Here is a 27,894-nt window from a genome sequence, read left to right as displayed (position 1 = left end):
TAAACCTTTCTGTTCCAGCTCTGATTTCTCTTATTTTATTTTGATGATGATTCCTACCTATGTAGGTTGGGCTCAACAAAATATTTTCGCATTCGGAAGAGAATGTTGGTGAGTGAAATTTCGTAAATAGATCTCGCCGCGACGAAAAACGTCTTTGCTTTAATGACTTCCATTCCAACTCGCGTATCATATCTGCCACATTCGCTCCCCTATTACGTGATAATACAAAACGAGTTGCCCTTTTTTGCACCCTTTCGATGTCCTCCGTCAATCCCACCTGGTACGGATCCCACACCGCGCAGCAATATTCTAACAGAGGACGAACGAGTGTAGTGTAAGCTATCTCTTTAGTGGACTTGTTGCATCTTCTAAGTGTCCTGCCAATGAAACGCAACCTTTGGCTCGCCTTCCCCACAATATTATCTATGTGGTCTTTCCAACTGAAGTTGTTCGTAATTTTAACACCCAGGTACTTAGTTGAATTGAAAGCCTTGAGAATTGTACTATTTATCGAGTAATCGAATTCCAATGGATTTCTTTTGGAACTCATGTGGATCACCTCACACTTTTTTGTTATTTAGCGTCAGCTGCCACCTGCTACACCATACAGCAATGTTTTCTAAATCGCTTTGCAACTGATACTGGTCTTCGGATGACCTTACTAGACGGTAAGTTACAGCATCATCTGCGAACTGCTCAGATTGTCACCCAGGTCATTTATATAGATCAGGAAAAGCAGAGGTCCCAAGACGCTTCCCTGGGGAACACCTGATATCACTTCAGTTTTAGTCGATGATTTGGGCCAGTTCGTTCCTCATCAGGAACCCTGAAACCTGCCGGCAGCACTACCATCCTAACTGACAGCGATATTCTAAATCGCTGTAGAGAGCATTTCAGCTAACTCTTAAACCGTAGTTCTACTGCTACTTACGACTTTCTCTAACGTGTCCCACAACAACCAACACAGCCTAGCATGGCACTCCTGCCAAGAATTCATGAATTCAGCAAGACTCTAGATAGCACGAATCCAAGAAAGGCACCCGGACCTGACAGCATTCTTCTCTTGATCATTCAGAATGGTGACTTGTCTTTAAGAATCGGATTCTGCTTCCTGTTTCTCCTAATGTGGGTAAGCTACAAGGTACCAGCTGACATGAAGAAGTCCACAATTGTCACTATATTTAAAAGAGGAAACGGAACTTGTACGCATGTATGGTAACTACAGTGGCATATCCCTGCTCTCCATGGCTGCTGATACTTTTGCTGGAATTCCGTTGAATCGTCTCCAGACCTCTTCCGAACTGTACTTCCTGAATCTCAGTGTGGATTTCGCCCCTCCAAAGAAACTATTGATATGTTTTTTTTTCTGTACACGACAACTGCAGCAGAAGTGCAGGGAACAACATAAGCCTTTATTATTTGTGATCTATGACCTAGAAAAGGCCTTTGTCCATAGAAGCTATATGAAAGGTTTTACAACTTTTTGGCTGCCCTGAACTCATTCAAGCTTTCCATGATGAAATGCCTGGGCAAATGCTATACCAGAATGAAACATCTGACAAAGTCCCTACTACTGATGAGATAAAGAAGGATGTGTCCCCGCGGCAACAGTGTTTACTTTGGGCCTAACAGCCATGCTTTATGAGACATCGTCTGCAAATAATGTGGGAGCAGATCTCAAGTACAGATCTGAGGCACGGCTATTTAATCAGTCCAGACTGTGCTCTAAGAGGTTCACAAGTCTCACTCAGGTAACTGAACTACAGTACTCTTACGACAATGCTTCTCCAACTCACACACACTCAGAGCTGCAACTGTCTGTAAATTGTTGCAGTGCTGCATATAAACGGTTTGGCCTTACCGACATACAAAAACCAAAGATACTAGTACAGTCAGCTCCTGGAACTTCTTTTCCGGATTTCAATATCTCTATTTCCAGCGCACCTTTGGAATAGGCAGACCACTTCCTCTAACGAGGCAGTATATTATCAACTAATTGCTCGTCGGAAAAGGGATTGGAGAAATGTATGCATGCCGCACATGTTGCTTTTGGACGTCTCCTACGACGGTTCTTCCTGAATGTAGATTATTATGCACCAAACTGATGGTGTAGCGAGAAGTTACTGTTCCTGCCTACTTCTGTGGTTGCGAAACCTGGATATTGTATCGCAGTGACCATAACAAACTAGAATAACTAGCAGAAGCTTAGATACATTATGAAGATCAAACTGGTTGACTTCGTATCAAGCAGTAAGGCTCTTGAGAAGGCAAAGATGTATAGTCTAGAATCCGCCGTTATGGTCACCAACTCAGAAGGATTGGGCATGCCCGGCGGACGAGAAACTACGCAAGTTCTCGACAAATTTTATATAGTGAAGTGAGCACATGTAGAATATCCCAAAGTGCTCCTCTGAAGCACTACAAGGACCAATTCAAGAAGAACCAAAGAGTCTAAACATTGACCCAAGTAATTGGTGCTCCCCAGAAGAAGGTCGTAAATACTGGCGCTCATCTTCTTCAGCTGCTGTCTTACATTTTGCGCAGGAACTCTTAACTCGGGTACGATTAACAGCAGACGAAAATGACGATAGTTGACAGCTGACAGTAAAAAAATGGGAACATAAGGAAAATACACACTGCTCATTCAGTCAACCCTCTTTAACTGCAGGTCATGATAATGTAGTTTCTTCTAAAGGGCTGCCTCTACTGAACACACTGTATCGTTTAAAAGTATTACAATATTGTACTACATGGACCTGCATTGTAAATGATGAGACATTATTGCAGTCACTGTTTAACTAACTTACATTCTCCATAAATGAAAAGCATTTTCACCTCCTCTTCGTTAGTTTACACTGTGTTCACACAAACATTTAACTGAAAACGGTTGCCTGAATGAATGCTGTGAATTGTCCTTGTGTTTCCATTTGTTTACCGTCAAATACAGCAACTTCACGAGTTATTAAGTTGATCCATAAGTTCGTGTAGCGTTTTTGTTTTGTATGTTGGTATTTGCATGTAGTGGGGAAGTTTCAAAAATCGGGTGTATGGGTTCTGCATGCACAGTTTGTATATGGGAACAAGTATGCGACAGCAAGATGAATTCGAGAAAACGTAGACATGGAAGCGAAGGGAACCAGGGAAACAGTCACTTTTTTTCGTCGAGGCAGCATTCTACTGTATGTCTATTGACGTAACAGTGATACACGCGAGTTGACTACTGTATCTGACGCTTTTCAGGAAGACAGAGAACCATCTGCCTCTAAACGTACTTGTATCTGCGTTAAAGGATGACATAGAGTGGTTGGAGTGGTCCGTTGAGATGGAGTTGTAACGATGTACGATTTAATGGTAGACTGATTATGCATTCTAGACAGAGAGAGGGATGAAGTTGCTGCAGGTCATTTGACCATTGTTTCCTGATGTTCTGTCAGGACACATCAGTTGTGCGACGTAGCCTGCGATCAACTCATTTACAACCGTGTGTTCTGTGTGGCTCTTAGAGCAGTGTCTATTTGCGATCGTTAACAGTAAATCTCTCAGTCATCAGAGGACTTCCATCTCATGTGTGATGAAACGTAACACATTCCTCTAAACGAACGAAGATTTATGCGATGTACTCCATTCCCCAGTCGCATCTTTGGTGTAGAATCTATACTTCAGTTTCATAACTAAGTTAGCGATAGGTGTCTGTGGGACACTGCAATCTCCATGTATGCATATGCTTGACAGATGTACTGTTTACAGAGTAAGTGGTGGCATGACTTGTAATTTCACATGTTGGACGCAGCTGCTATGCGTTTATCTGTTTTCATGCAAGAGGTATTCTCCGTTACTAACGATCATTTTATATAGGACTGATATGAGCATAGTATAGTTTCTGAACCGTGATTGGATGTGAACAGTGGACGATATACATCTCTGGAAAGCTATATTGCGCATGCATCACACAGAGACGCTGTTTTAAGGAAGTAGTATTTTCATTTTATAGTTTGTTACCATAGATTATCGGAGAGAAACCTGCAAGTAGGATGTATGTCATATGCTGGAAATATATTTCTGACATTGCAATATTAACAGCGCTGCATTCCACATGACTGATAGGTCGGAAACTCAAGCGATCTAGCATTATAGCCTGTTTTATGTGCAGAACCGTATAGCCTTAGGAGTTTGTGTGTTTATGTTCTCTCTTACCAATACCCACCTGGTACTGATCCCAGACACTAGAACAATACTTTAAAACTGATAGCATAGTTGATTTACGTAAAATGCTTTGAACTCCATCCATCTGGAAGCTCCATCATGCATAAAAATCGCCTGTTCTTGTTCACCTTAACCGTCTGCTATTACATCAGAACACTTTCAAATCTCGTACTATACATCGATTAGGGGTGCTAACCTCCTCGACATGGGCGCAGCCAGAGAAATCTTGTGCACTTGGATGGGTGAGGACTCAGCAAGCTCCATTAATTCATGAGACGTGGAATGTAGCGGTCTACTTCTGGTCGGCTGCTGATTGAATCGGTAATGGTGCTGCTGGGCGGGTTTGTCAAAGACAGTGCAAGGGGGTCTTTCAGTCTCTAATTTTATTCTCAGACTATGAGAATGCTCTGTGACTCCCATCTGCATAGAGATAGATCATAAATTAAGCACTATGCTCGAGGTCCCAAAAAATATGTAGAACACTGTCTGGTATACTTCGATGATGTATGTGTTCGACAGTTAACAATGAATAGACGTACTGCACATTCGCAATGATACTCTCAAAGTAGAGAAGGGGCGGTTTAGCTATGATACTGAAATTGGGGAACATGCTGTCGTATCATTGGTTAGTGTTAAAATTCCTGTAAAATTTCTAAAATAGTTCGCACTATCAACTGGGATACTTATTATTACATTACATCGACGGTGTCTTTTCCATCACATCCGTCCACTGGTGCGCTGTTGGTTATCACATAATGATTTACTAGCATCGCTTGTTTGAGTTGGAGAAAGAGTTTTGGTGGGAGGACAACACCTTCTGGGATGTCTAGCACCGAAACAGTAATAGCATTACATGACTGTAATATGAGGAATCAGTCAAAACAGAATGGAGAGCCATCAGCTATTCTGTCACTGTGACAGATGAGTATAAGGGTAGAAGTCGTCAATCACCTTCAGACAGCAGTTCGGAAACTCTCCACAACGCCACCACACCCTTTCAGTTTCCTTATGTTGTAAATGTCTTTTATTTAAAATCGTCCCGTGTGTGTAGTGTGTTATGGTAGCAGCAGCAACAACATGATATATACCATGCGACGTCTAGTTTTCTGTGTGAAGCAGTGGATCAGAACATGTTAATGTCTGTTTAGAACCTAACACAGACCTCGGATTCATGACGGAAAAAACAAAATGTATGACAGTATACAAAGAACGTTACACCAGAAAAAAACAATCTTCACACAATGACACAGGGAGGGTCTCTTTGACTTAGTATTGTTTGTGGGATACAGTCATCCTCTTACAGTACAGGCAATGCAACTTTAACACTGGTCCATGCAATGGATCAATAGCTGTATATTTAATAGGATCGTCACATGTGTTTGATGCTGGCATGCAGATGGTATTTGTTTTCAATTCATGGGAGGAGAGAGATGCGGTAAAACTCTTATCGAGTTCTCTATCAGATGAAGTTAGTGGAGTTTTTATAGCTCTTACTTTTTCTCTGTTGGATGGTGCAGAATAACCAAGATAGCATGTTGAGCTGATAGACGTGAATGGGCCCTGAGGGACATGGATCTGCTTCGGGCAGCAGTACTGGTATGTAGTTTGGGGCACACCACAATGCAGCAGCAAAATCCTCGTCCTTCCCCCAGTTCCTGTACTGTCTTTTATACTACCTCGTGTTGCAGGAGCAGGCTTCGTTTGACGCTGACCTTACACATTGTACCATGTTGGCGAAGCTGGAACAACATTTTCCAATTTCCACCAAATGGTCGAAACATGGTGCTGTCGCATTAACTCAGGTCACTGTTCCTACACGGGTTGCAGAAGGTGGTGGATATAGCTCTCTCTCACTTCTGCTCAGTTCCGACTTAAATTGAAACGATCACATGCCCCAAGCTGCAGAAATGGCAGCAGTTGTAGGAGGCATATGGACTATCTACAATTTTACCGTAGCTGACAGGTTCCAAACAGGTGACTCGTTTCGAGATATGAAAGTGCCAGAAATATAATTCACTAGTGACAGTAATTGTTTAAGGATTTCTCCTTAGGATCCAACACAGGTATGTTGTTGAATGGAAAGAGTTGATTCCTAATCCAAGACAGCATTTCTACCAGAGAGTGTAACACTGGAGATCTGAAAAGCCTGTGTACATTTCTTACCACCTGAATCAGCACACCATCTATGGTTTGTGACCCTCCTCAGTCAACCTTCATCTATAACCCACTGGATATACCGTAGAACCTCTGACATGGCATGGGAGACAGAATGCGTTACATATACTCGAGAAATACCTAGCGGCAGCATGAGGGAATTGAAAATACTGGTTTCGTACCACGCTCCTTAGCCAAATCACTTTCAAAATTCTGTGATTTTATCACAAGGTTGCATCGTGGGCTACGTGTAATGGCACTGTTGGCCTGATAATATACACTCCAGCGGTCATCGTCTATATTCAGTGTCACGGTATTTGTCTGGAAAAACCAATTCATTTGGAGGTAATGCCATAAGGCGCTTTATAAAGTTGGTACAGCTTTTAACATGAATACATGTGTGCCCCTGTAGAACCAAGACCGATTGTGATAGTAATATGGTCGTGTTTCTGTAAGTACAGCGGTTTGTAAGATGGTCATGCCTGTGTTTCTAAGACACAGTGGTCGCACTCGCAGGAAAGACTTACGAGACATGTCCACCCATTGCTGATTTTCTTTCACTATTATTTCGTATCGCCAGCAATCAGCTACTGGCAGAGTATTATACTTAGTAGTAGGAGGTGCTTGATAGGTTCGCCTTGAATATTGGGCTCATAAAGTATCTGTGCATGTTCTGACATGCGCAGTTGTAAGGAAGGTATGGATTTGACGTGGAATACTGTGATAGCAAAGGGGAAATAACGTCAAGTAATAATAATGGTACAGATATTTCTTTTCCAGAGCCACAGCTGTCAGCAGGGTGTATTTCCGATACTTCACTCGTTGTCGGATGTCGTCCAATTGAGACTACGATCGTAATATTTAACTGTAAGTACAGTGATAAAATATATCTGTGGCTAGTTTTCTAGGATGATTCTGTCTAGGGGTGCGTGGCGCGCCAGCGGTGGCCTATGGTGGGAATGTGGAATGATTCACGTTTCTGGCTAACAGGAATGGAGTGGCCCGTTGTGGTGTTGCAATGTAGCAGACTTAACCATGTCGTCCACTAGACGGCTGAATAGCGAACTAATACTTAGTATCTGTTGCACAGCTTTCGTGATAGCGTGGAAATTTGACAAGATTCAATATGGATGTGTGTTTGCGCTGGACCATTATTCCCTCCCATGTAAATAGTTCAGTTGACTGCTTTTGCAAATTTCGCGCCTTTATTTAGTTGAGGGAACGTCGATTGTGGTGTGTGCATCTAGCAGGTGAAAGACAGGTGGAAGACATGTTTGCTGGTTCTCTAGACATGAGAATCACCTTATTTGACGTTGTAAATTATAGGGATGATTTGGAATTTGCTACATCACCGACATCGGTGTTTGCGAGTGGAAAAATCAGTTTCCTCTAATTTTTTTCGAGTTTTCACGTAAAGGTCTTAGCAGACGGAATAAGTTTCTAGTCACTCATTGGTTTACAGCACGCTCCACCTCGCTAAAGTTTCGGATTTCTAGAGAAATAATTTCCAGTCTATATTTTCAGAAATTATCTTGCATGAGCAGATCTGCTATGCAAGTGATATTGCTATGTCCTTGATATATAGAAGTATCACGTAAGTGGTATAATATTCTGGCAAACCATGTGAAAATACATGTGTTCATGTAATCCCAGAGTCTTGTGATTGGTGTAGAAATCAAGAAAGCAAGCAAGCAGGTCGGGATCAGAAACGGTGATGCCTTTCTGCCGAGGGGAACCGATCCAAGCTTTGTACAACAATCTTAGCTGTATATGTGCGAGTGTCTGGTGGTCGCTATTGTGTGTCCTATCGTGAGGGAGGTATAGGTTCAGCACATCGATAGACGTAAGGGGAATGAAAAAAGTTTTTTTTTATGGAAAATTATGTGCGATATAGACACTGCGATTCGTTCTCGAACCACAGTCGTAAAGAGGAGACATAGCCAGGTACATAGTCGGTGTCAGACTGCGGCAACAATCCTAATATTTAATTGTAGTTACACTGATAAATATGTGGCTGGTTCCCAATATTCTTGTGAGTCTGGAGATGGCCATAAAAAGCGTAGCAGCAAGTAAGCATGCCATCCTTTGTACACCAGTTCAGAGGGTCTGAGAAAGCTTTCAGCTTACAATTATTTGGCTCGCTGGATGGGTACATAGTGAACTAATACACAGTTTACACTGAGTTGCCTTAGGGATCATGTGTGTTGCGTGTTTACTCCCCAGAAATTTAAGAAGATTCATTACGACAAGTGTTTACGCTGGGAGTATTGACAGCGCTCAAATTCCTACTCAGGTTCTCCTTGCATAAGCGATTGTCTGGGAGTGGATGACCACCCAACCTCATGGGAAATATCTAATGCAGCGAAAAGTATACCTACTGCACATATACTTATGCTGTCTGTCTTCGTGGTATATGTATGTGTGTCTCGCAGTTGATAGCTATTTGCGTGATGCAGAAGGGGCGATTTTATATGGCACAGGATACAGATTGTATGTCTCGTCTGCAAACAGAAGGAAAAAGGCAGACTGTGCTTCCACATCGATAATTTGGCGATCATAATCCTCTTTTCATTAACAAGACATCCTCTGTGCCAGGACGTAGGGGCCTCTATATAGCAGTGAGAATGTTTGTGTTCCTGAGATGTATGTCTGCACAACAGCTCACACCCCTGTATTCATCTATCTGGCAGTGGCTTGGGGCTGCGATGACGCATGCATGTGCTGGAACAGTTCACTGTACGTTGCAGTTCACAATAGTTTGAAAGCGTTTGTTTTTACGTGCAATGAGTGTTTGTGCACTGCATTGTTTTCGGCTGTTTAAGCATTGTGAGCGTGTTTGCTTAGCATTACACATTCATTATTTCGGTGAACTACGAGTAGTTTGCGCGTCTGTATGCTGTGTACTGCATTATTTCGGTAATTTACGAGTTGTTTGCGTCTCTGCACATCAGTGTACTACATTATTTACGAGTAGTTTGCAGGTCTGCCGACTATTTACTGCGACCCCAAGCATGTCAGAGTGAGCGTTTTGTGTCAGTGTAGTAATAATACTATATCAAATCCGTCCCTAAATAAATTGTTCCAAAAACATAAAGCACTCTCCTTCCTCTCTCCAGCAGCCCAGAACAGGCTGAGTCCTTTTCCCACCAATTCCTAGGAAGAGGCGGCGGTCGGATAACTTAGTTTAGTGGAGGTAGCCCAAGTGACCTACTTTCCCCACCAAAATCTGAACTTCCAACCATTTTCTGGGAGAGGGGAAGGGAGGGGGAGGGAAGGGGGAGGGGAGGGGTTAGCTTAGTGGAGGTAGCCCAATTGATCTATTTTCCCGCCAAAATTTCTTTGATATTTAGCAGTTTGTAAGATGATTCTGCCTGTCTTTCTAGGACACAGTGGTCGCACTCGCAGGCAAGGCTTATGAGCCATGTCCACCCATTGCTGATTTTTTTACAGTATTATTTCGTTTCGCCAACAATCTGTTATTGGCAGAGTATTATACTTAGTAGTAGGGAGTGCTTGATAGGTTAGCCTTGAGCATCAGGCTCATAAAGTATGTGTCCATGTTCTGACATGTGCAAAGAAAATGACTATGTCCAGTTGTAAAGAAGGTATGGATTTGACATGGAATACTGTGGTAGCAAAGGGGAAGTTGCGTCATTGCGAAGTTGCCATATCTATCTCCACCATCTTGATTCAGCCATCTTGAATAAATTTGGCAACATTGCAGAGTGGAATGACACATAGTTTATTCTACTACTGCTATACACATCAAAAAAACTTTTGCGTCACTTTGGATACACGAGTTCCATATCTGTATAGAAAATTCGAATAGCGATCAACATAAACATCATTTCCGCCCTTTTTATTGCTCATGAAAACCACACATTGCATGTTGTACCACCATACACTGAGACATTCAGAGGTGGTGATCCAGATTGCTGTACACAACAGTACCTCTAATACCCAGTAACACGTCGTCTTGCATTGATGCATGCCTGCATTCATCGTGGAATACTATTGACAAGTTCATCAAGGTACTGTTGCTCCATAATGTTCCAGTCCTCAACAGAGATTAGGTGTAGATCGCTCATAGTGGTTGGTGGGTCATATCATCCATAAACCGCAGTTTTCAATCTAACCCAGGCATTTTCGATAGGGTTCATGTCTGGAGAAGGCGCTGGCCACTGTAGTCGAGCGATGTCATTATCCTGAAGGAAATCATTCACAAGATGTGCCTGATGGGGGCGCGAATTGTCGTCCATGAATACGAATGCCCCGCCAATATGCTGCTGATATGGTTGCACTATTGGTTGGAAGATGGCATTCACGTATCGTACAGCCGTTACACCTTCTTCCATGACCACCAACGGCTTACGTCAGCCCCATATAATGCCACCCCCAAACAGCAGGGAACCTCCACCCTGCTGCACTCACTAGACAGCGTGTCTAAGGCGTTCAGCCTGACCGGGTTGCCTCCAAACACGCCTCTAACGACTGTCTGGTTGAAGACATATGCGACACTCATCAGTGAAGAGAACGTGATGCCATTCCTCAGAAGTGCATTCGGCATGTTGTTGGGCCAATCTGTACCGCACTGTATGGTCTCGTGGTTGCAAAGATTGATCTCTCTATGGTCATTGAGAGTGAAGTTGCACATCATGCAGCCTATTGTGCACAGTTTGAGTCATAACATGATGTCCTGTGGCTGCATGATAAGCATTATTCAACATGGCGGCGTTGGTGTCAGGGTTCCTCCGAGCCATAATCCGTACGTAGCAGTCATCCACTGCAGTAGTAGCTCTTGGGTGGCCTGAGCGATGCATGTCATCGACAGTTACTGTCTCTCTATATCTCCTCCTGTCCGAACAACATCGCTTTGGTTTACTCCGAGATGCCTGGACCTTTCCTTTGTTGAGAGCCCTTCCTGGCACAAAGTAACAATGCGGATGCGAACGAACAGCGGTATTGACCGTCTAGGCGTGGCTGAACCACAGACAACAAGAGTTATGTATCCCCTTCCTGGTGGAATGACTGGAACTGATGGGCTGTCAAACCTTCTCTTTCTAATACGTGCTGCTCGTGCATGGTTGTTTACATCTTTGTGCGTGTATAGTGACATCTCTGAACAATCAAAGGGACTGTGTCTGTGATACAATATCCAAAGTCTACTTCTATCTTCAGGAGTTTGGGAACTGGGGTGATGCAAAACCTTATTTTGATGGGTGTATAATTGCTCTAAGAAAATACTCCACTACTATTATCGATACGGAAAAGAACTAGCTTGCAAGCAGAAGTTACACTGCTCAGTCATATTAACGTGACCACCCATCAAATGCTTGAATAACCACCTTTTGGAGTACCGGAAAGTAGCATAAATCTTAATTTGTTTGATTCAGAATCTTTCGCACTTGTCGATAGTTTACGTTCTGTTTACGAACAATAAAGTTTCAGTCTGTTGTGGTTAAGATAATTCAATGGATGCTGAAGTTGAGTGAGTGCCAAGTTCTCGTTGCAAGCGGAAATAAATAACCGCTGCCAGCAAGAATGTTCAGTAGTGGCATTCCTGTCAAGTCTTTATGCAATATCGCAGAAGAAACATTCAGTTTCTTGTAGGCCTATTACACGACTTCGTGCAAACTCAGTGAGGTGTTGACAATGGCGTATTTCTCGCCTTAAAGGCATTCTTGACTAACATCAACTCACCACGTGCAATTTCAAAAGTAACTAACACTCACGACCGTTACAGCGCGTATTTAAAGCAAAGGCTGATTTGCATCCACATAGTGGCACTACTAATATCACTCTTATGTGATTGGCTTGAAATTTGAATAAACATCATATTTTAGATGTAAAAACACACCTACTAACTTTCTTTTATGTCGCACAACTCCTTCTTCGCGTTGTGGTTTCTGTCTCCGTCAGTGTATTTCTGTTTGTGTAATTTTTCCAGTAGAAATAACAGTCCTTTCACTCCGTTACAAGTCTTGCTGCACAGCACAAACCCATAACAGTAGTATCTGTGATGCAGGCCCACATTATAACCCGAGGCATATTTTATTAGGTGTTACGTAACTTTTTCTGTTTCTACTAGCTCCAGCAAGTAGCCATCATCTGCAGCTTATTTAGTTTTAGTTACCCATACTCGATTTTCTAGGTTTCTTCCATACACTGTTCCTCGATATAGTAAAAGCAGGAAGCCTCGGGTAGTTTTTGAAGTTTTTGTAACATAACTTTATAAAAATATTTACTGAGACGTTTAACTTTCACTTGTATGGAATTTTGTAACCTTTACCCTTTAATTTTAATATCAATCATATTTTTCTGAGATGAACCATTCGGAAAATGGAATATTAACTGTCATGAAGCTACACACCAACGAGGGAAACATTGTGGCGGTAAGTATAAAGCTAGTACAGTTAAATCAGTCTCCCAAAAATACGAGCTGAACGAGCGTTTCTTCGCGAGACACGGTCTTAACTTTGTTACAAATTTGACCATTTTATGAATTTTATCTGTACAAAATCTGTCTTAAGCTTTTTCAGTTTGGCGAGATTTATTTTTCAGATCTTTGTAAAACCCAAATAATTACATGTCTATAGTCATTGAAACGAAATATGATTGTAAAAATTATTTGTCTGAATCAAGCAAGGTAATTAAACAAAACTATTACAATCTAATTTACGTATCTGTTCAGTGGAAATGTATGAGAAAAAGAATCACGTCACAACAGTTACATTGACACGTTATTGTGTAAGAAAGATAATTACATCAAACTGTGAGACCCTTTATTTAGGAGCTTAGTTGTATGACACAGAACAAAATCATGACACATTAATACAGTATTCCGAGCAACTGTATGAACTATTTAACAACAATGTTATTGGGTTGGTGCATAAGTGCGTAGCGTTTTTTCATAAACTATAAACGCAACAGAGACACATAACAGAGAATTTGACCCACCAGGATAGCTGAGAGCGCTAATGCGCTGCTTCGTGGACTCGGGTAGGCGCGCCAGCCCCGAATCGAATCCGCCATGCGGATTAACGACGAGGGCCGGTCTGCCAGCCAACCTGAATGTGGTTTTTAGGGGGTTTTCCACATCTTGCTAGGTGAATACCGGGCTGGTTCCCACGTTCTGCCTTCGTTACACGACTCGCAGACATTTGAAAAGCATTAGCACAATTAAGAGGCTTACACTAGATGCAGACATCTTGGGTACATTAATTCAGTCCCAGGGAGTTCACGGTGGCGGCAGGAAGGGCATCCGACCACCCTCTGTAACTAACACAGCCAACTCAATAGTAATACGGCCGACACCGTGTTGAAGGGGCATAAAGGCCCCAAGAAAGAAAGAAAGACGCATAACAGAGACTTTAGTCATGAATAATCAAGTGTTCTTCAATATTTACAACAGTATGTGAACGCTGGGGTAGCCTTCCATGTCTGCGACTGTAGAAAACATGTGCCTTTGAGCTGAAGAAGTCGTCGAGCCATGTTCTGAGGATGTTTTCATCCGGAAATGAAATTCCTTGAAGGTTCTTCGATAGAGAGCGGAAAAAACGAAAGTCTGAGGGGGCAATATCAGGTGAATATGACAGGTGCAGAATGACTTCTCAATCCAACTCCTGTATAGTGCTTTTTGTCAGTCTATCAGAATGCGGGCTGGCGTTGTCGTGGAGTAGCATCACGTCGTTGTTGTTGTTTTACGCCCGCTAGACGACTCAGTTGTTCACAGTAAATGTCAGCAGTGATGGTTCCACCTCGGGGAAGCAATTCGTGGTGCTCCACACCGCGTCTAAGGTAAGAATGGTCGCTGTTGTTCACGAGCCAATTGATGGAGAGCAAGCGGAGATGGCCACCTGGTGATTTGCGTGATTTTAACTTAGAGCATGCGACACCCATTCGCCCGATTTTAGCACCTTCCCCATTGCTTGCAAATCTTGCGCGATGGTGCAATGATCACAGTTCATCACATTTGCCAGTTCTCGAGTACACTGACGTAGATCGTTGTAGATTGATGGGTTTAAACGATCTATGATCTATCTGAATGGGTAGAGTAACTAATTTCAAAACGATCCGCCTTAAAATGAGAAAACCAGTTCCTTGCAGTGTTCTGTCCAAAATTATTATCCCCAAACACACCGCAAATTTTTATGGCTGCCTCTGTTACTGTTACCCCTCTACTGAACTCAAACACAAGAATATGTCGGAAATGTTCCGATTTCTCCAGTTGTCACTCCATTTTCTAGCGTCCACAGTTCCATCTGTTATCTCCAAATGATAAAATGACAACATGTAAATCCAAATAGCAACAGTGAACTACAAATAAAAATGGCCATTGATAAATAGACCCACAGCAAGGGAAATTCCACCATGAAAAACAATAAGGTTACGATCTTACCCGCCAACCTCATACATGTATATTCGGAAATAAAAGATGGTCGTTGTTTAATAAATCATTCATAAATGTTCCTGGTTTAATTACTTGAGACTTGTTTTTTTTTTCAGTTTCAGCGAGTGAGGTGGCGCAGTGGTTACCACACTGGACTCTCATTCGGGAGGACAACGGTTCCAAACCGCATCCGGCCATCCTGATTTAGATTTCTCGCGATTTCCCTAAATAGCTTTAGGCAAATGCCGGGATGGTTTCTTTGAAAGGGCACAGCCGACTTCCTTCCCCATCCTTCCCTGATCCAATGTGACCGATAACCTCGCTGTTTCATACCTCTCCCAAATCAACCAACTAACCAACCTATAATTTCAATTATTACACTAGTTTCTGCATGTATGTGTGCTGCCCCAAAGCTATCCTTTAATCTACGGAAACAACTCTTTTTGCTTTCCAGTGGCTGAAGAACATTTTAATAAACTTTAACCTTTTTACAGAATGGTCGGTAAATTAACTTACTTGTATCGACATGCATTCAGTTAGGCAATAGGGGAAAGTTTCCAAGATATCCATAAACATGATATTCTACCTACAAACTACATAGCTTTGTGACTAGCTCAGGTGTAATGTACGTACTTGTGTTTTCCACCACTAATGGCAGCACTGTACAGAGTTATCTGTTGCATATTAACCCGTGTTATAGCATTTAAGAATGAACAGCTATGCTGCTGTGTTCTCACAAAGTAATACCTTTGTCAAAACTTTGCCCATTGTTACGGTACAATAATTGCAGCGAACAGAATGTAGACTAGATTTCTACGGTAGTTGCTATGTATGATAATCACTTAGGCGAAGCATGCTCTGTTTGCAGTATAACACATTTCTTTCGTTTAAAATGATAGCAAAGTCTTTAAAAGGTATGCACGGTATCTTTTTTACTGGTCATCGTGGTATATTTACATGTTGTAAGAACGTAACATACAAATTATTTACTTATTTTTTTTATTCATTCAGTTATAAACTTCATTGATGGTGGCTAGAAATATTGGGTGTAAGTGTGTGATTAAATATTAACCTGAAAAGTAAGTTACATGTGACAGATGTCTGCTAATACTTCCTCAAAGAGAAACTAAAAGTCAAGCAAGACTGGTCACAGGAAGTAAAATAAGGTTGAGGCACTAGAAAAGTATAAGCTTCTTGTCTTTCATTTGCTGTTGTTACAGGAACCCTAGGCTAATAGAAAGCTACATATTTGGGTAACTCACTGACACTTATCTTAATGAATACATGAACACCGCACTCCATAACGAATTGGAAGGGTCCAGGATGTTCGTAACACAGGCCGGCTGCTAGTTTCGCTTCAGAACTTTCACCAAGCCATCATCTCTCATCATGGTCATTAAAGGAGTCCCTGAAGAGTAACAGAGAAAGCAAATATTTCGAATCGTCGACCGTAGCTTCCTTATTACTGGGCCTGTATAGGTAAATGTTCTAATTAAAAGTAACTTACTTAACTTCCACCACAGCGTAACAGACCAATAACGACGTTAACGTATTTGAGGGGGGATGTAATGGAAAATGTAAACATTTATTTAAAGAATCATTACAGCCATATTTACTAACGCACAAGTCTAAAATTTGGCATGTGTAGAGAAAAAGAGCCATGTTCTAACGGAAAAATATTATAAATATGCAGGATTCATATTTTGCCAGAAATCTGAATTTTTCATTTTTTATTGTCTTTTTTATAAAAATCCATATCTCAAATTCTAATCATGCAATTAATCTGAAAATTTTATTGTATTGTCCTGAGAAGGTTATAAGACCACTAAACTATAGTTATTAATTTATGGTACAAACTGTATCATTAAAAAAGTTTTTAATTTTGCACATCCAAATTTAACTTTTTTTCTACATACAGTCATCTAAAAATCAGAGTGTAATTGCAGTATCTCAAACTTTTTAGTTCCAGGGAGACAGCAATGCCTTGCGAACAGTTCCTGAAAATTTCATAGCATTAGTAGTAGTAGAAGTAACTTTATTCACCTGTAGATCTCTTTTTACAAGGATATAGGACATGTCAAAGTATTTACAAATTTAGATCAAATTAAAATAAACTAATTCGTACACACATATATTTACAGACTTCTAGTTAGAGACAATCATTAGATTTACTCCTGGTATAAAATACTTTTTTTACAAATAACTTATTAAATAATGTAATACCACACTGTTCACTCATACCTCACTATCAGTCACTGTACACACTAAGCACACGTTGTTTCATAACACTTCACTCTCTACACACACACACACACACACACACACACACACACACACACACACATACACATACACATACACACACACACACACACAAACTCGTCACCTCTGGACCATTTTCTGTACCGTAACTTCCCATTTGCTATACTGAAAAACTGAGTCAGCATCCCTCCATAATGAGTGAGATGTTGAGCTCAGAAAGAGGAAGAGGTGTTAGTATTCTGCTATGCATTTCTTGGGGGCAAGTATTTCAGGAAAGGAAATAAGAGGGAAAAAACATAAAGTGAAAGTGTTATGTGGAATGTTGGATACTTTATAATCATTATTATTACTATTATTATTATTATTACTATTATTTATTTGTATAACATATTTTTATCAAACCCCTACTCTGTTTTGGCTAAGTAATCCTTCAATGTATAAAATGTATTGAATAACAGTTACTTTTTAGCTGCCTTTTTAAATATGTGTATTTTTGCAATTTCTTTAATCTCTTTTGGTAATTTATTATACATTTTTATTCCTTGGTAGAAAATGCTGTTTTGAGTTTTATGTTTATTTTTTCTTGGTAAATGTAAGTTATGTCTATCTCTTGTTGAATGGTCATGGACAGAGCTGTTTGTGCAGTAATTACCAATGTTATTTTTGATGTGTAAATGTATTCCCACTCTTCTTTCTTCAACAACAATCATGCATTCCGTAATGTTACAGCTAACACATGAACTGGAAAGCTTTATAGCCTGGCACAGAAGCTCTAAATAAATAAGTCTGTTCTCCTGTCCCAAGTTTCGATGCTGAAGAACCTCCGTTTCCTAAACATAGTTCTTCCACCACGCATTATGCATAAATCTTGATTTCCACGTAAAGGTTTGCGAATTCAACCTTCCACCTACTAATATGTGTTAGTATTGTCAAAACGTAAATAAACCACATTTAAGAAAGTTTTCATGCTAAGATATAGATGTAAGCCAGAGATATAGGTGTCAGCCAAAGATATCGAAAGAAAATAGCATTCACACTGACACAAATTCCGCTGAAGCTAGCAGTTTCCCAAATGTCGGAAAAGATGGGAGCGGCCGCCAGTGCAGAGTTAACCAGTTTAAAAATTTAAAGGCATTTCTAAAGCTGCTGTCACGATAAAATTCACACAGAACATAGATTAAACTGTCTAAAGCAAGAAAATTTTTGGATCAAAATCCATTACATCCCCCCTTAAGTCTGACACTGTACACAGTTTTGTTGTTTTCAAGATGTCTCAATAAGAACATGTCAGCCCTCTTAGCTGAGTGGTTAGTGTGTCTGACTGCCATACAGTAGGCCCAAGTTCGATTCAAATCTGTGTCGGAGATTTTTCCTTTCGGGGACTGGGCGTCATGTTGTCCTCATCATCATTTCATGTCCGCCCCGATAACTGAGTGGTCAGAGTGACGGATTGCCGTCCTATGGCCCCAGTAGTAAGACCTGCACCAAGGCGGCCGGACCTGCCGCGTAAGGGGCCTCCCGGCCAATGACGCCAAACGCTCATTTCCATTTCCGTCATCATTTCATCGACATGCAAGTTGCCTAGTGTGACGTCAACTGAAAGGACTTGCAGATTGGCGGCCTAGCTTCCTGGCCATAAATACCATACCATCATTTCATTTCATTTTCAATAAGAACTTCAGCTTAAGTCCTTTGTTGTCCAATAAATCTCAGAAATGTCTACAAACCAATGCCTCACGGATACTACTTTATAAGAGAGAGCGTCGGCATGCTGATAAAAACTACCATCATCTCCGAACTGTTCCTCCGCTGCACACAGAAACAGTACTCTAAAATGTGTTCATATCCTTCCGCATTTAGCTTTCCTTAAGCGCAATAAGGACCCTCCCCCCCCCTATCTTAATTACAGAAAACAGCCCTATACCGTAACACCACCTCCTCCGTACTTCGCAGATGATACCACACGTCGTCGCAGGTAATGTTCTTCAGACAATCGCGACGTTCGAGCCCTTCCATCGCACTGCCACAAGGTATAGCACTATTAATCACTCCAAATTAGTCGACGTATCCAGCCCTCTGCTGTCCAGTCTCATCGCCATTTGCACCACGTCGTGTGTTGCTCATCATGGATTATAGAAAGGTAGGACTTGTGAAGCTTGTGCTCGATCATTGTTTCTCACTCCTTGCGAACACTGACCGTGCTAGCTGTACAGCTGGGAGCACTCTGGAATTCTTGAGTGACACACAGACATTTAACGCGCAACGGATTGGTCGGGGAAATCCAACATTTCGGCGATTTCGTTCCCTCGATCTTAATCCATTGGATTTGTTGCTTGTGGGAACACTTGAAATGTTTGGTGAATACAAGCTCCACTGATGATGTACAAAGACCACAGGAATGTATCAACGATTCCTGCCAGTGCATCAATGACCGGATTGGAGTTTTTCAGAGAATGTGCTATATCCTAAGACGTCGGACAGAATCATCACTTTCAATAAATGGACATCTCCTTTAGCGATGGCTCACAAGTGAAGTTTGCATAATATAGCAAGCAGATTACATTACAATATCAGCTGTTTCACAGTAACGGAATGGCGTGTTTTCATTTGAAGGGCGAGGGGAAAGAACCACGAAAGTTAGTTGTTTATGAAACCCAAGAAAAAGTGATTTTAATGTCAGAACCGTGATTACATCAACCTGTAAGAACACGTTGTACTTTGTATTTCGTAAAGAAAATATCTTGGATGCATCGAACGTGAAAATATCGCCGTCTGGAGTGTTCCAAGAATGTAGTAATTTTTCAAAATGCAAAATTTACAAAGCGAAAGAAAAAGTAGCTCAAACGAAACAGACGCAATAATTACATAATAATCACGACTACGCGAACTTCTAGATGTGACATTACAACGATGGTACTCTTATCACGTATATATAACTGTGGAGCAGCTGACTGAAGAACGTGACAGCATCAGGACGGGAAATTTAATCAAGCTTTGTAAATCTTTGTAATTTAGCCTGGAAACAGTAAGGAAATCCTGAATAAAGAACAGAACTGTTGGTTGTTAGATTACAGAGAACAGAAGATAATTGCAGAGCTATTGAGCACTAGATAAGTGCAAAATTCTGAAGTTAAACGTAGCATTATAAGCAGATACGGGCAGTTTCAACAGCCCATCCACTGAGTGACATCGCCATTGTCTCCTTATGATGCCAGTTTCCTGTCGTCCGCGATGAGTCGTTTGACAGTGCAGCAGGGAGTGGCTGCATTTAGATAATGTCTCAACAGGTTGAGTTTTGGAAGGGCATTTTGTAGCGTCATTTGAGTCGGTGTTTCACATTTCTTGTTTAACACCGACCTCAGTCAAAGGAGATGGCTTACATCCGGATACTTTTATCACTTTCTTGAAATCTTCAGCTGCTTTCATGGTCACGCCCAGGAAATTTAATTTTGATTTTCTGCTGGGCACTAATTTGACTGGTAGTTGGCAGCCCTGCGCCCGACAGGACATTCAGGTTTTTGCGCTCTCGTAAAGATAAGTTATTTAGATTTTAATAGCAGCTTAATACAAGTTACTCATTAATGATATGTATAAGTGTTTTTGTTAAAGTTACTATAAAAGAGAACGCTTTCCTGTAGGTATTAGTACAGAAAACGCGAAAAGATCATGAAGTGGGGTTGTAGTAGCACATTTGTTTACGTTTTGGCACAGCTTAGAGAAACTAGCTTAATTGTTCGGTTTTTCTCTCAAACAATTTAATTTGAGCATGTCCATTCACTGTTAAGTTCATATTTCCGGAAAGTAGCATAAATCTTAATTTGTTTGATTTAGAATCTTTCGCACTTGTCGGTAGTTGACGTTCTGTTTACGTACAATAAAGTTTCAGTCTGTTGTGGTTAAGATAATTCAATGGATGCTGAAGTTAAGTGAGTGCCAAGTTCTCGTTGTAAGCAGAAATAAATAACTTTTTACTTTTTATATGCACCTGAAGCGCTAACCTGTAGGCCTAATTTTTGCTGCTTATTAGTAACGAAAATTCGTGTAGTGTAAAGTGTGTTATTTGATTTATTTCTGCTTTTAAACCGTGTAATCTGTGTTGCAATGCGTGAGAAGTGGTGTTGTTTCCGTTGGATAGACAAAGAGTGGGTGGTATGCATACACTGTAGCTTGGAGTTTCACTTGGACGACTGTAGTGGGCAACTGAATGAGGAACTCAATGAGGCTAAGGCTTTGCAAGAAAGACAGGAGAATCGCCCAAGAGAAGGCAAAAATTTGTTCCCATCAGGCTTAATTAGAGCAAGCCAAATTGGAACTAGACAGGTTCAAAGGGGTAAAGGTCTTGGAAAGTGGGTAAAGGCAACAAGCAATGAGCCAAAGGGGAATATCTCTTCAAGTTCATCTACATTTTAGCTACCAGTATCCAACAATTTTGACTTTTTGTATGAAGTAGGAGGGGAAGGGCCTCTTTCAGCTGTAGGTCACAGTAGGGTGCAAGGAGCTTCTAGCAAAGCAACTCAATATAGATCGGTATTGAAAGAGACTAGAAAGAAAAAGAGTCTTGCTGCTAAGTAGTAGTCATGGGAGTGGTGTAGGCCAGATGGTACAGGACAAATTAGAGACAGGGTACCAGGTCACAAGTATTATGAAGCCATGTTCTAGCCTTAGCCAGATGACAGAGGAGATAGGTAATTTGTGCAAAGATTTTAGCGACGAGGATCAGGTTCTTGTACTTGGTGGAGCAGGGAACAGCATGCCTAAGAACAGTAATTGCTGTATTAGGGGCGACCTGGATGAAATACACACACACACACACACACACACACACACACACACACACACACACACACGAGAGTTTTGTGGAGGTTCTGCAACGTCATGACCAGACCTGAGTGAATACTACTGTGATCCGTGTGAGCAACACGTTGAGTAGGTTTCTGCTGACTGAAGCGAAATCTCATATGAGTGCAATGCTTGTTGCTACAATTTGTAGATGGTGATATACTAGACATGACCTACACCTGAATAGGAGAGGGAAAGATAGGTTGGCTGAGCTTCTTGCAGATAACATACGGAAGGCCACCATGACACATAGCAAGATCTCTGTGGTTATCGGTGTCAGAGGAGAACCTTTTTTAGGTGATTCAGGCACCGTGTTCTGAAAGAAGTGAAAATAGCAGGAGAGCCCCACAAAATGTTTAATAATGAATAGAAAAGTAAGTTTAGCTTATTTCATCAAATTATTATTAATCACATATGGGCCCTGAAGGACCACGCGAGGAACAATCCGTCAATGTCACGTTTGATGGTTGGCCTTTCTTTGTGCCCAAATTTGTTTCATTCTTTCAGAATGAAGTCTCTTTCTTTAGTCAGACCACGGTGTTCCAGTCCGTTTTCTAATTTCCCTCTGACCAACTTTCCAATCAAATATATTTTGTCTGAATGTTCTCCTATCTGTAAGGTCTGCCTAAGTTATACCAGCTGCTTTAAGATCCTCCTTAATCGGAACAATCCATTTCATTGGCTCAGTTTTGGCCTAACTTCTCTTTTCGTAGAATTATATTATTTGTTTTGTCACCCTAGTGCGTGTCATTCTTTTAATGTGCCCATAAAATTTCAGTCTTCGTTTTCTTATCTCACCATGTACGTCTGTGTATTCTATTTCCTTATTACTTCTCAGGCTATAAGTTTCTCCATCATTAATTCTGGGGTCTAATATTTTCCTAATAATCTTTCTTTCTTTCTTTTGAATTTCTTCAATACCACTCTTCCTATTTAAAATTAAAGTTTCTGCTCCATAAAGACATTCAGGTCTGATTACAGTGCTGTAATGTCTAAGTTTACTGAATTTAGAAAGTGATTTTTTACTGTCAATATTTCGTGTTAATCTGAATGAAGTTGCCATCTTTTGACAGCGAACTTCATTTGGAGCTTTTTCCAGACTGTTTTCTTGTATGATTTCCCCCAAGTATTTAAACTGAGATACCCTTTTTATTTTTCCATGTTTCGTGTTCAAAAACTTTGGTGCTTGTTTGTTGCATGTCGTGTATTCCGTTTTTTGAATGATATTTGTAGTCCTACCTATTCCGAAACTTCTTTTAGAATTTCAATTTGTTTTTTAGCTGTGGTAACATCCCTAGTTAAAACTGCCAGATCATTTGCAAAGGCAAGCTACTCTAATATCATTTCTACCTAACTTGACTGATTGGTCAACATTTTGAATCGAATTTTGCTCTCGCCATTCTGTAATTACCTTTTCCAAAACACAGCTAAACAGTAATGGAGAGATTACATCTCCCTGTCTAACACCAGTCTTTATTTCAAATGGTTCAGAAATCTCTCCCATAAATTTAATTCCAGATCTAGTGTCGGTTAACGTTTCCTTAATCAGTGTTAGTTTTATTATCTTGCACTTGTTCCTTTAAAATATGGAAAAGAGATTCACGACCAACTTATTACCGAGCGAGGTGGCGCAGTGGTTAGCACACTGGACTCGCATTCGGGAGGACGACGGTTCAATCCCGTCTCCGGCCATCCTGATTTAGGTTTTCCGTGATTTTCCTAAATCGTTTCACGCAAATGCCGGGATGGTTCCTTTGAAAGGGCACGGCCGATTTCCTTCCCACTCCTTCCCTAACCCGAGCTTGCGCTCCGTCTCTAATGACCTCGTTGTCGACGGGACGTTAAACACTAACCACCACCCCCCCCCCCCCCACGATCAACTTAGTCGTAAGCCTTTTTAAAATACACAAATGTACGCAGAATATTGTTACTAGAAATCCTTTGGTATCTGAGGATTAGGTTTAAAGCAAGAATTTGTTCCGGACAGGATCCGTTTGGTCTAAAGCCCACTTGGAATTCACCAGTTTTAGGTTCTAGCTATTCTTGGGCTCGATAAAGTAAACACTGCGAGAGAATTTTGTATGTGACCGGGAGCAGAGACATTCCTTCGTGATTATTCACATCGGTTCTATTCCCTTTTTAATGCAATGGATGAATTAGGGCAGATTTCCAGTCCTAAGGTATTTTCTCAGTTTGCCAGATATGTCCTATTAGTTCAGTGATCTGTTTTATACTGTTAGGGCCAGGTGACTTTAGTAATTCTGCGATTATACCGTTTTCTGCGGATACTTTATTGTTTTTAAGTGTCTTAATTTGTTATGTTATTTCGATTTCCTCAGGTGTTTTAGACTAGGGTTGGTGTTATTAGTTTGCTGTGGTTGGAATTTATTCGCTGGGTCTGAACAGTTCGATAGTTTTTCAAAATAATTGGTAAGTACCTTATAATTTTCCTGGGCGTTAAGAGCCAATCTGCCGTTTTCATTTTTGAAGCAAATTTGAGGTTGGTAACCGGTTAGTTTTGTTTTGAATGTTTTATAAAAGTTCCTTGGATTCTTCTTTTGCAAATCTTTTTAGATTTCCAAAAGTTGAGCATTTTCGTAGTTTCTCTCAGTCCGTCGGATTAATTTAGATGTTTTTTTCTCACAGTTAGAAAGGTTTTGTGCTTTTTTTCAGTTCTGCTGCAATTCCAATTTTTGAATGCCTCATGCCTAGATTTAACTGCTGTTTCACAATTCGCGTTCCGCCAAGGGTGTTTTTGTTTCTTTCGAGGCGAAATTAAATTCTGTGCTGTTTTGATGAACTTTTCTTTTAGGCTTTCCCAACTGTGTTTTTTTTTTTTTTTTTTTTTGTCAAGTTCACTTGTTAGACTTGGGGTTATTTTAGGTGTCAAATTTTGGGATAACATTTTTTGTTTTAAAGAATTTCTGAGGCTGAAGTTTTACTTTTATTTGCGTTAAATAATGATCAGAAGCAATATTACCCCTTTCCTAACTTGGACATTTAAAATTTACTGATAGTTAGGGTATAAAATTGCTGCATGATCGATTTGAAATTCCCCAATAATTGTATCGGGTGACAGCCAGGTTTTTGTTAAGAAGGATTCTTTTAAAAGTGCGTTGATATGATTTTTAAGGTTAAAATTTTTGCGTGTTTCAACAAGTCTTTGGCCATTTTGGTTTGTCCATTTATGCACAGGAAATCATCCCATCGTATTCTTATATTTTTTCTCTTTACCCAACCGAGCATTAAAATCACCCATTAAAATTTTAGTGTGGTTTGAGGGAATTTTCGAGGTGATGCTATCTAATGTTTCCTAAGCGTCATTAACTTATCCAGGTTTATTACAGTTATCCTCATTGACTGGCATATGGGCATTAATTAAAGTGTATGCTTTATTTGCGCATTTAAGAGAAATTGTCATTTGTTTATTAATGGGTTTTACCTCCGTTATTGAGTTTAAAATATTTTTGGAGACTGCAAAAGCAACTCCTAGATGTGGTGCATTATTAAGTATTCTTTTATCAGTTTTACTCTTAAAAAGACGATAATTTCCGAAATACATGGTGTTATTGTCCGTCATTCGTGTATCTTGAAGTGCCTAAATTTTAAGTTTTCTAGATTACTCCGACTTCCTCTGCTGAATCACACTGCATTTTAAGCTGGCCGCCTCAGAATCCGAAAGATCAGTTGTGCCAGAATCCTATAGAAAACATAAAGTCACCACAGGCAATTAACTGCTTGCTGGTGTCTGACAGGTAGCAAACCTTATTTTGTCCTCAGTAATTAACTTTCCATCACAGGTGGGGAAAGACAGTAGGACCCTAACTGATTATGTTTTCTTTGATGATTCTGAAAATAAAAAATAAGTGTTTTCGCAAGGCCTCTCTGAATTAGAATAAATAACAAAGCGCCTTAGAGTAAGGATACTCCTCAGTAAAAATCAGTTAGAATAATTAATGACCCGAGGATAAATGTTTTTAGGAATAGTTAATAGGAGATGACATGGGATGTAGCTTATAATGAACGAAATGATAACATAAAGTTTAACCTATTCGATGATAAATTTATATTATTATTCGAAAACAGCTTTCCGCAGAAGCTAGTCAGAAAGGACACAACAACCAGGTAAAAGACCATGGGTTACTAGAGGGATTAAAGTATCTCGTGAAATGAAAGGTGAAACGTATCTTTTGGCAAGAAGAAGTAGGGATTCTACAGTAGTTACACATACAAAAAATACTCGAAATTACTAAGAAAGGTTACTAAAATATCGAAAAACATGCACAAAATGGCAGGAATCAGTACCATTGACAACAAATTTAAAACAATATGGAATGTAGTGAAGCGAGGGACAGGACAACCAGCCACAGAACAACACAATAGCACTATTGAACTGTTGGAAGGGCTGTAAATTATGAGTCACGGGTAGCAAAAGCATTTGATAATCATTTCTTAAACATAGTAGCAAGCATAGCGACAAACAGTTAAAGAGAAAAATTATTGCAGTATGTCGAAAATTTAACTTCCATAAAATTCTGTCTATCACCAGCTTCTCCTTCTGAAATTAAGAAAATTACACACTCTCTCAAAAACAAAAGCACATCTGACTTTGATGGTGTTTTCAGTAGAGTACTAAAAATTTGTTCCCATGTTATAAACCCAGTCTTAGCTGAAATACGTAATGCGTCACTAGCTCAAGGCACTTTTCCAGGGAGACCGTTAAATACCTCTTTAAAAAAAGGTGATTAAGAGAGATATCAGTAATGACCCACCAGTTTCACTGCTGATATCTTTGTCCAATGTTTTTGAGAAGATGACATATTCTAGAATAGTATCTCACCTTAACATCAATAGCATCCTTAGCAAGTCAGTTTGGGTTTCAGAAGTGTTTCTCTTCTGAGAATGCCATTTACATGTTCTTGACCGAATTTCATAAGCATTAAATAACAAAATAGAGCCGGTTCATACTTTCTGTGACCTCTCTATTGCATTTGACTTTGTGAATCACAGTAATCTCCTAGATATATTAAACATTTTTCTGGGATTGATGGTATAGGCAAATAATGAATCATGTCATATCTAACGAAAAGAATGCTGGAAGTTGTATTTAGTAATTTGCGCATTATGGTCTAGGGACACAATTATGACTAGGGAAAAAACATCAAAAAAACCGCATATGGAGTTCCTCGAGATTCAATCTTAGGTCCACTACTGTTCCTCAAATACGTGAACGGTCTTCTGTCTAGTATAGAACAACCAGAATTACTTCTTTTTGCAAATGACGCTAGTATTGTAATCGATTGAAGCATGCATACAGAAACAGAAGAAATGGTAAACAAAGTTCTTGAAAGTATCATTGACTGGTTTTCTGGGAATGGTCTCACTCTGAATTTTAAAACGAGCCACAAATTCAGTTCTGCACTTCTAGAAGTACTACACCAATGATTAGTGCTACACTTTATGAGGAAATAATAATACGGTGGGAAATTTAAAATTCTTAGGAATCCATATCGATGAGAATTTAAATTGGAAGAGACGCATTTTCTAACTCCTAAAACAACTTAGTTCAGCCACATTTGCTCTTAGAATCATTGCAAATTGTGGAGAGAGACAAATAAATAGGTTGACATGTTTTGCATATTTTCATTCAATAATTTCATATGGAATAGTGTTCTTTGGTTACTAATCTTTAAGAAAGAAAGTCTTCATTGCGCGAAGACTTGTAGTGAGAATAATATGCGGTTGCTCATCCATGATGATCTTTTAGACATTCGTTTAAGGAGTTGGGCTTTCTGACTATTGCTTCAAAGTATATTTATTCCCTCATGTAGTTCGTTGTAAATAATCCACTACAGTTTATGAGGAACAATGAGCTACATAATTACAATAACAGAAAGAGAAAAGACATGTATTACTCCACACTAAGGTTGTCATTAGCACGAAAAGGGGTGCAAAATGCTAGAATAAAAATTTTCGATCGTTTACCCAGTGATATAAAATGTTTGACAGACAGCCGAGTAAAATTTGATAACAAACTGAGATAGTTT

The sequence above is a fragment of the Schistocerca cancellata genome, chromosome 9 (assembly GCF_023864275.1).
Source record: "Schistocerca cancellata isolate TAMUIC-IGC-003103 chromosome 9, iqSchCanc2.1, whole genome shotgun sequence".
NCBI classification, from domain to species: domain Eukaryota; kingdom Metazoa; phylum Arthropoda; class Insecta; order Orthoptera; family Acrididae; genus Schistocerca; species Schistocerca cancellata.
The sequence above is the reverse complement of the archived record's forward strand: the minus strand, read 5'-3'. Positions refer to the sequence as shown.